This window comes from Cynocephalus volans, chromosome 10, assembly GCF_027409185.1.
Source record: "Cynocephalus volans isolate mCynVol1 chromosome 10, mCynVol1.pri, whole genome shotgun sequence".
Lineage (NCBI taxonomy): Eukaryota > Metazoa > Chordata > Mammalia > Dermoptera > Cynocephalidae > Cynocephalus > Cynocephalus volans.
Window position 1 is genome coordinate 107,951,081 of NC_084469.1, and position 7,724 is coordinate 107,958,804.

A 7,724-nucleotide genomic window follows, 5' to 3' on the forward strand; every position below is an offset into this window, starting at 1 on the left:
ACCATGACCTGTCCCATGTGGGAAGCCAAAGATTACTTGGTAATTCTGGTAACCTTCTTTAAAAGAAAGCTTGATCACTTTCTCTGCCCAGTATTTTCCCTTTTCCTTTTTTTTAAAAAAAAAACCTGCTCGCAATATTGATGTGGTAGCTGGAGCTCCATCTTGGACCATGGGACCAGGACTGCTCTTTAGGGAAGATGGGGAAGAAAGCTAGAAGCAGCCAGGGTCAGATGACTCTGGATTCATGCTGTGGTTCGAATGTTTGTGTCCCCCCCCGCCGAATTTGTATGTTAAAACCTAGCCCCCAATGTGGTGGCATTAAGGAGGGGGTTCTTTCAGGGGTGATTAAGTCACGAGGGTTTTGCCATCATGAGTGGGATTAGTGCCCTTATAAGAGAGGCATGAGGGAGTCTTTCTGTCCCTTCTGCCATATGAGGACACATAGAAGTTTCCTTGTATGAGGAATGTGTCTTCACCAGACACTGTATATGCTGACGCCTTGATCCTGGACTTCCCAGCCTTCAGAATTGTGAGCAATACATTGCTTTTTTTTTTTTTTTTTTTTTAGATTTCAGAACTTTCTTTTATTTTCTTTTATTATTTTTTATTTTTTAAATATACAATGTGGTTGATTATTGTGGCCCATTACCAAAACCTCCCTCTCTCCTCCCTCTACCCCCTCCCTCCCAGCAGTGTCCTTTCAGTTCGTTTGTCATATCAACTTCAAGGAATTGTAATTGTTGTGTCTTCCTCCCCTGCCCCCGGTTTTTTGTGTATTTATTTATTTTTAGCTCCCACAAATAAGTGAGAACATGTGATATTTCTCTTTCTCTTCCTGACTTGTTTCACTTAATATAATTCTCTCTAGGTCCATCCATATCGTTGCAAATGGCAGTATTTCATCCTTTTTTATAGCAGAATAGTATTCCATTGTGTAAATATACCCCTTTTTCTGTATCCACTCATCTGATGATGGACTTTTGGGCAGGTTCCAACTCTTAGCTATTGTAAAGAGTGCTGCAATGAACATTGGGGAACAGATGACCTTCGACTTGATGATTTCCATTCCTCTGGGTATATTCCCAGCAGTGGGATAGCTGGGTCATATGGTAGATCTATCTACAATTGTTTGAGGAACCTCCATACCATTTTCCATAGAGGCTGCACCATTTTGCAGTCCCAGCAACAATGTATGAGAGTTTCTTTTTCTACGCAACCTCTCCAGCATTTATCATTCACAGTCTTTTAGATATTAGCCATCCTAACTGGGGTGAGTTGGTATCTCAGTGTGGTTTTGATTTGCATTTCCCAAATGCTGGGTGATGTTGAGCATTTTTTCATGTGTCTGTGGCCATTTGTATATCTTCCTTTGAGAAATGCCTATTTAGCTCTTTTGCCCGTTTTTAATTGGGTTGCTTGTTTTTTTCTTGTAAAGTTGTTTGAGTTCCTTGTATATTCTGGAAATTAATCCTTTGTCAGATGTATATTTTGCAAATATTTTCTCCCACTCTGTTGGTTGTCTTTTAACTGTTAATTGTTTCTTTCCCTGTGCAGAAGCTTTTTAGTTTGATATAATCCCATTTGTTTATTTTTCCTTTAGTTGCCTGTGCTTTTGCTGCTGTATTCATGAATTCTGTGTCCAGTCCTACTTCCTGAAGTGTTTGTCCTATGTTTCCTTTAAGAAGTTTTATTGTTTCAGGGTGTATATTTAATTCTTTAATCCATTTTGAGTTGACTTTAGTGTATGGTGAGAGGTATGGGTCTAGTTCCATTCTCCTGCATATGAATATCCAGTTATCCCAGCAGCATTTACTGAAGAGGCAGTCTCTTCCCCAGTGTATAGGCTTGGTGCCTTTTTGAAAGATCAGATGGCTGTAGGCGTGTGGGTTGATTTCTGGATTCTCTATTCTATTCCATTGATCAGTGTGTCTGTTTTCATGCCAGTACCATGCTGTTTTGGTTATTATAGCTTTATAGTATAGTTTAAAGTCTGGTAGTGTTATGCCTCCAGCTTTATTCTTTTTGCTCAGAATTGCTTTGGCTATGCGTGGTCTTTTGTTATTCCATATACATGTCTGGATAGTTCTTTCCAATTCTGAGAAAAATGTCATTGGAATTTGGATGGGGATTGCATTGAATTTGTATATCATTTTGGGTAGTACAGACATTTTCACAATGTTGATTCTTCCAATTCAAGAGCATGGGAGATCTTTCCATCTTTTTGTGCCCTCTTTAATTTCTCTCAGCAGTGGTTTGTAGTTCTCATTATAGAGATTTTTCACATCCTTGGTCAACTCTATTCCTAAGTATTTTATTTTTTTGGTGGCTATTGTAAATGGGCAAGCTTTCTTGATTTCTCGTTCTGCATGTTCACTATTGGAGAATAGAAATGCTACTGATTTTTGTGTGTTCATTTTCTATCCTGAAAATTTGCCAAAATCATATATCAACTACAAGAGTTTTTTTGTAGAGGCTTTAGGCTGTTTGATATATAGGATTATGCCATCTACAAACAGGGACGGTTTGACTTCATCTTTTTCAATCTGGATGCCCTTTATTTCCTTCTCTTCTCTGATTGCTCTGGCTAGTACTTTCAACACTACGTTGAATAGGAGTGGTGAGAGTGGGCATCCTTGTCTAGTTCCTGTTCTTAAAGGAAAAGTTTTCAGGTTTTCCCCATTCAGGATGATATTGGCAGTGGGTTTATCATATATGGCTTTAATTATGTTGAGATACTTTCCATCTATATCTAACTTATAGAGGGTCTTTGTCATGAATGAATGTTGAATTTTATCAAATGCGTTTTCAGCTCTATAGAGATGATCATGTGGTCCTTGTGTTTGATTTTATTGATATGGTGTATCACATTTATTGATTTGTGTATGTTGAACCAACCTTGCATCCCTGGGATGAATCCCACTTGATCATGGTGTATAATTTTACATATGTGTTGCTGTATTCTGTTTGCTAGTATTTTATTGAGGATTTTTTGCATCTATATTCATCAAGGATATTGGCCTGTAGTTTTCTTTTTTAGTTGTAGCTTTACGTGGTTTTGGTATCAGGCTGATATTTGCTTCATAAAATGAGTTTGGGAGATTTGCCTCTGTTTCAATATTTTGGAATAGTTTGTAAAGAATTGGTGTCAATTCCTTTTTGAATGTTTGATAAAATTCTGCTGTGAATCCATCTGGTCCTGGGATTTTCTTTGTTGGGAGCCTTCTGATAACAGCTTTAATCTCCTTTAATATTATTGGTCTGTTCAGGTTTTCTACATCTTCTTGGCTCAGTTTTGGTAGCTTGTGTGTGTCCAGAAATTTATCCATTTCCTCTAGATTTTCAAATTTGTTGGCATATAGTTGTTTATAGTAGTCTTGAATGATTCCTTGTATTTCAGAGGTATCAGTTGTAATATCACCTTTTTCATTTCTAATTTTTGTTATTTGGATCTTCTGTCTTCTTTTTTTAGGTAGTTGTGCTAATGGTTTGTCAATTTTATTTATCTTTTCAAAGAACCAACTTTTTAATTCATTGATCTTTTGTATTGTTTTTTGGGTTTCAATTTCATAAAGTTCTGCTGTGATCTTAATGATTTCTTTCTGTATGCTAACTTTGGGTTTGGATTGTTCTTGTTTTTCTAGTTTTTTAAGGTGAAGTATTAGGTTGTCCACTTGCCATCTTTCCATTCCTCTGAAGTAAGCATTTAATGCTATAAATTTCCCCCTTAATACTGCTTTTGCTGTATCCCACAGGTTTTGGGATGATGTATCATCATTTTCATTAGTTTCAATAAATTTTTTGATTTCCTGTTTGATTTCTTCTTGGACCCATATGTCATTAAGTAGAATGCTGTTTAATTTCCACGTGTTTGTATAGTTTCCAGAATTTCATTTGTTATTGATTTCTAATTTTAATCCATTGTGGTCTGAAAAAATACATGGGATAATTCCAATTTTTTTGAATTTGTTGAAACTTGATCTGTGACCTAACATGTGATCTATCCTGGACAACGAGCCATGTGCTGATGAGAAGAATGAATATTCTGAGGTTGTTGGATGGAATGGTCTGTAGATATCTGCCAATTCCAATTGGTCTAGAGTATTGTTTAGATCTTGTGTTTCTCTGCTGATTCTTTGCATAGATGATCTGTCCAAGATTGACAGTGGGGTGTTCAGGTCCCCTGCTATTGTGGTATTAGTGTCTATTTCCTTCTTTAGGTCTAATAGAGTTTGTTTTATAAATCTGGCTGCTCCGACATTGGGTGTGTATATATTTATGATTGTTATGTTTTCTTTATGGATCAATCTTTTTATCTTTATGTAGTGGTCCTCATTACCTCTTTTTATAGTTTTTAGTTTAAAGTCTATTTTATCAGATATAAGAATAGCTACTCCAGCTCATTTTTCATTTCTGTCTGCATGGTAAAGCTTTTTCCATCCTTTCACTCTTAGTCTATGTGAGTCTTTATAGGTGAGGTGGGTCTCTTGAAGGCAGCATATAGTCAGGTCGTCCTTTTTAATCCAGTCAGCCAGTCTGTGTCTTTTGATTGGGGAATTTAATCCTTTTACATTAAGAGTTGTTATTGAAAGGTGTTGATTTATTCCTAGCATTTTATTGATTTTTGTTTGGATGTCTTAAATGTCTTTTGTTCCTTTCTTCCTGATTTACTGTTTGTTTTCTGTATTTGTTGGTTCCTTGGGTTGTAGATAGTCTTTTTTTGTTTGTTTTTTTTCTCTTCATGGATGCCATTTTTATTATACTAGTGGGTTTTGATTTTTCTTGGGTTTTTATGGCAGTGGTAGTTATTTTTCAGGTACCAAACCCAGTACTCCCTTGAGAATTTCTTGTAAGGCTGGTCGTGTGGTAGTGAAGTCCACAGTTTTTGTTTGTCTGAGAAATATACTATTTGCCCTTCATTTTGGAAGGGGAGCCTTGTGGGGTAGAGTATTCTTGGCTGGCAATCTCTGTCTTTTAGTATTTTGAATATATCATCACATTCCTTTCTGGCTTTTAGGGTTTGTGGTGAAAAGTCTGATGTTAGTCTGATTGGGGATCCCTTATAGGTGATTTGATGCTTCTCTCTTGCAGATTTTAAGATTCCTCTTTGTTTTTGAGTTTTGCCAATTTGACTATAACTTGTCTTGGGGAAGATCTTTTTGGGTTGAATACATTTGGGATCTTTGAGCTTCCTGAATCTGAAGATGTGTGTCTTTTCCTATACCTGGGAAGCTTTCTGCCACTATGTTTTTGAATATGTTTTCAATGCCATCTACTTTTTCCTCCCCTTCTGGAATACCCATGACTCATATATTTGAGTACTTAAGGTTGTCTGATATCTCTCTTAGATTTTCTTCAATGTTTTAAATTCTTTTTTCATTTTTTTGTCTTCCTGTGTTATTTCAAACAGCCCATCTTCAAGGTAAGAAGTTCTCTCTTCTACTTCTGCAAGCCTGCTGGTTAAACTCTATGTTGTGTTTTTTATTTCGTTGAATGAATTCTTCAGCTCAGGAAGCTCTCCTACATTCTTTTTCAGGGCATTGATTTCCTTATACATTTCTTCTTTCAGGACCTGTGTACTTTTCCTCGTTCCATCATGTTGTCTAGCTGAGTTTTCTTGTATCTCATTAAGTTTCCTTAGAATTATTACTCGAAATTCCTTGTCAGACATTTGACGGGCTTCTTGTTCTATAAGATCTAGAGCTTGAGACTTATTACCCTTTGGTGGTGTACTTTCTTGATTTTTCATATTTCTGGTATCTTTCCTTTGATGTTTAGTCATTGTGGCAGGGGGTATCACAGTCTACTGGTTTGACATGATTGTCTGGCTAGGATGTTGCTGACGATGCCAATTTTTTATGGCTACCTCAGTGTCTGCTCGGTTGACCACTAATGCCTTGTGTGTGTGGTTGCCTCGGTCTTTGGCCTCTCCAGGGAGCTGCCTCTCTGGTCAGCATGCACTCGGCCGGGCTGCTGGGTCCTGTGCTGGCACCGCAGGGTGTGTGGTCTCTGCGGAGCTTCCGCCTCCCCTGCTGGACATCTCCCTGCTCCGCATGCACTCGGCTCTAGATTTCAGAACTTTCAACCAAGCACTCAGAGGTGATATAAGTGGTGATGACTAAAACAGGTAACATCCAAAAACATTTTCAACTCGTGAGCAATACATTTCTTTTATTTATAAATTACCCAGCCAAAGGTATTTTGTTATAGCAGCCTGAATGGACTAAGAACAATTCATATCACCTTGGAGTTGTAGTACCAAGGTCAGAATCCAAGTCTGCTGTTTACTAGCAGTTTGGCTTGTGGGCAATTGTTTACCTCTCTAAGCCTCAGTTCCTTTACTGTCAAGTAGTATCCACCTTGTTGGGCTATTGTGAAGCCTGGACAAACCAGCTGGTGTAAATAACTGACCCAAACCTGTTAAGCATCAGTAGTCCACGGGGTTTCATTTCCTCCTTCTCCCTTCTTTTTTGTGTCACAAATGTTTTAAACTCACAAAAGGTTAATTTAAGTTTTGGGAAATGTGGCAACCTGCCATTGAAGAAAGCTCATTAGCGTATTCAGGAAGTTCAAACTATCCAGAGTCACATCTAAGGAAATACAAGGGCCTTTGGTGCAAAACTGGTGCAAAGCTGAGAACTGAAAAAAAAAATTTTTTTTTCAGAGAGGTATGACCTGGACTTGATTTTCCCCTAGGTCTTCCAGGAAGTGGAGGTGGTAAGGGTTTTCAGTAGTGAGAGGAGGCTGTTTAGCTCAGTTGGTTAGTGCGTGGTGCTGATAATACCAAGGTCCAGAGTTTGATTGCTGTACCAGCTAGCCACTAATAAAATTAAGTGAAACAAAAGTGAGAGGGGGGCAGAAAGGGTGGGAGTGGGTCCACTCCCTTCAATACCAGGGACAGTGAGTGCATCTGGACTCTGCCCTGTCTGGCTGTAGCGTGCTCCTGTGGGATATAGAGTCAAAACGACTGAGCGCCTTTCAGAGGCTCACAGATTGGAAGCCTGGGAAGATGACTGGCTGCAAAATAAGAAAGGAACACTCCCCAAATAAATGAATAAATATTTAATATGTTTTAAGCTGAATGTCACATTTATGTTTCTTCGCCTTTGGAGTTCTTATTTCAAATATTTTTCATATCCCTAAAATGATGCCTATTCATAGAAGAAAATACAAGTAAGCAAAAGAAATGAAAATCATCCATAATTTCAACATGTCCAAATAGTCACTATTAATATCTTCTCACGTACACTTGCAGTTTTTTATTTTTTACATGTGAAATTTCTAATAAAAATATGTACATGTATTACAATTATATGCAATTTTCTGTTTAAAGGTGCTGTTTTACTGGCCAAGAAGCACAAGAAAAGAAGCTCAACATCATTAGTCAGTAGGGAAATCCAAATCAAAACTAGGATGTGATACCACTTCACAACTGCTAGGATGGCCAGAATCTAAATAAGGGGCAGGAACAAGTGTGGTTGAGGTGGTGGAGAAATTGCAGGCTTCATGCATTCCTGGTGGGAGTGTAAAATGGTGCAGCTGCTGTGGAAAACAGTTTGGCGATTCATCAAAAGCAAAACGATTACCATATGACCCAGCAATTCCACTCCTAGGTACATACTCGAAAGAGTTGAAAGCAGGTGCTCAAAAAAACCAAAAATAAGCTTGTGCATGAATGTTCATAGGAGCCCTATTCACAATGGCCAGTAAATGGAAATAACCAAAAT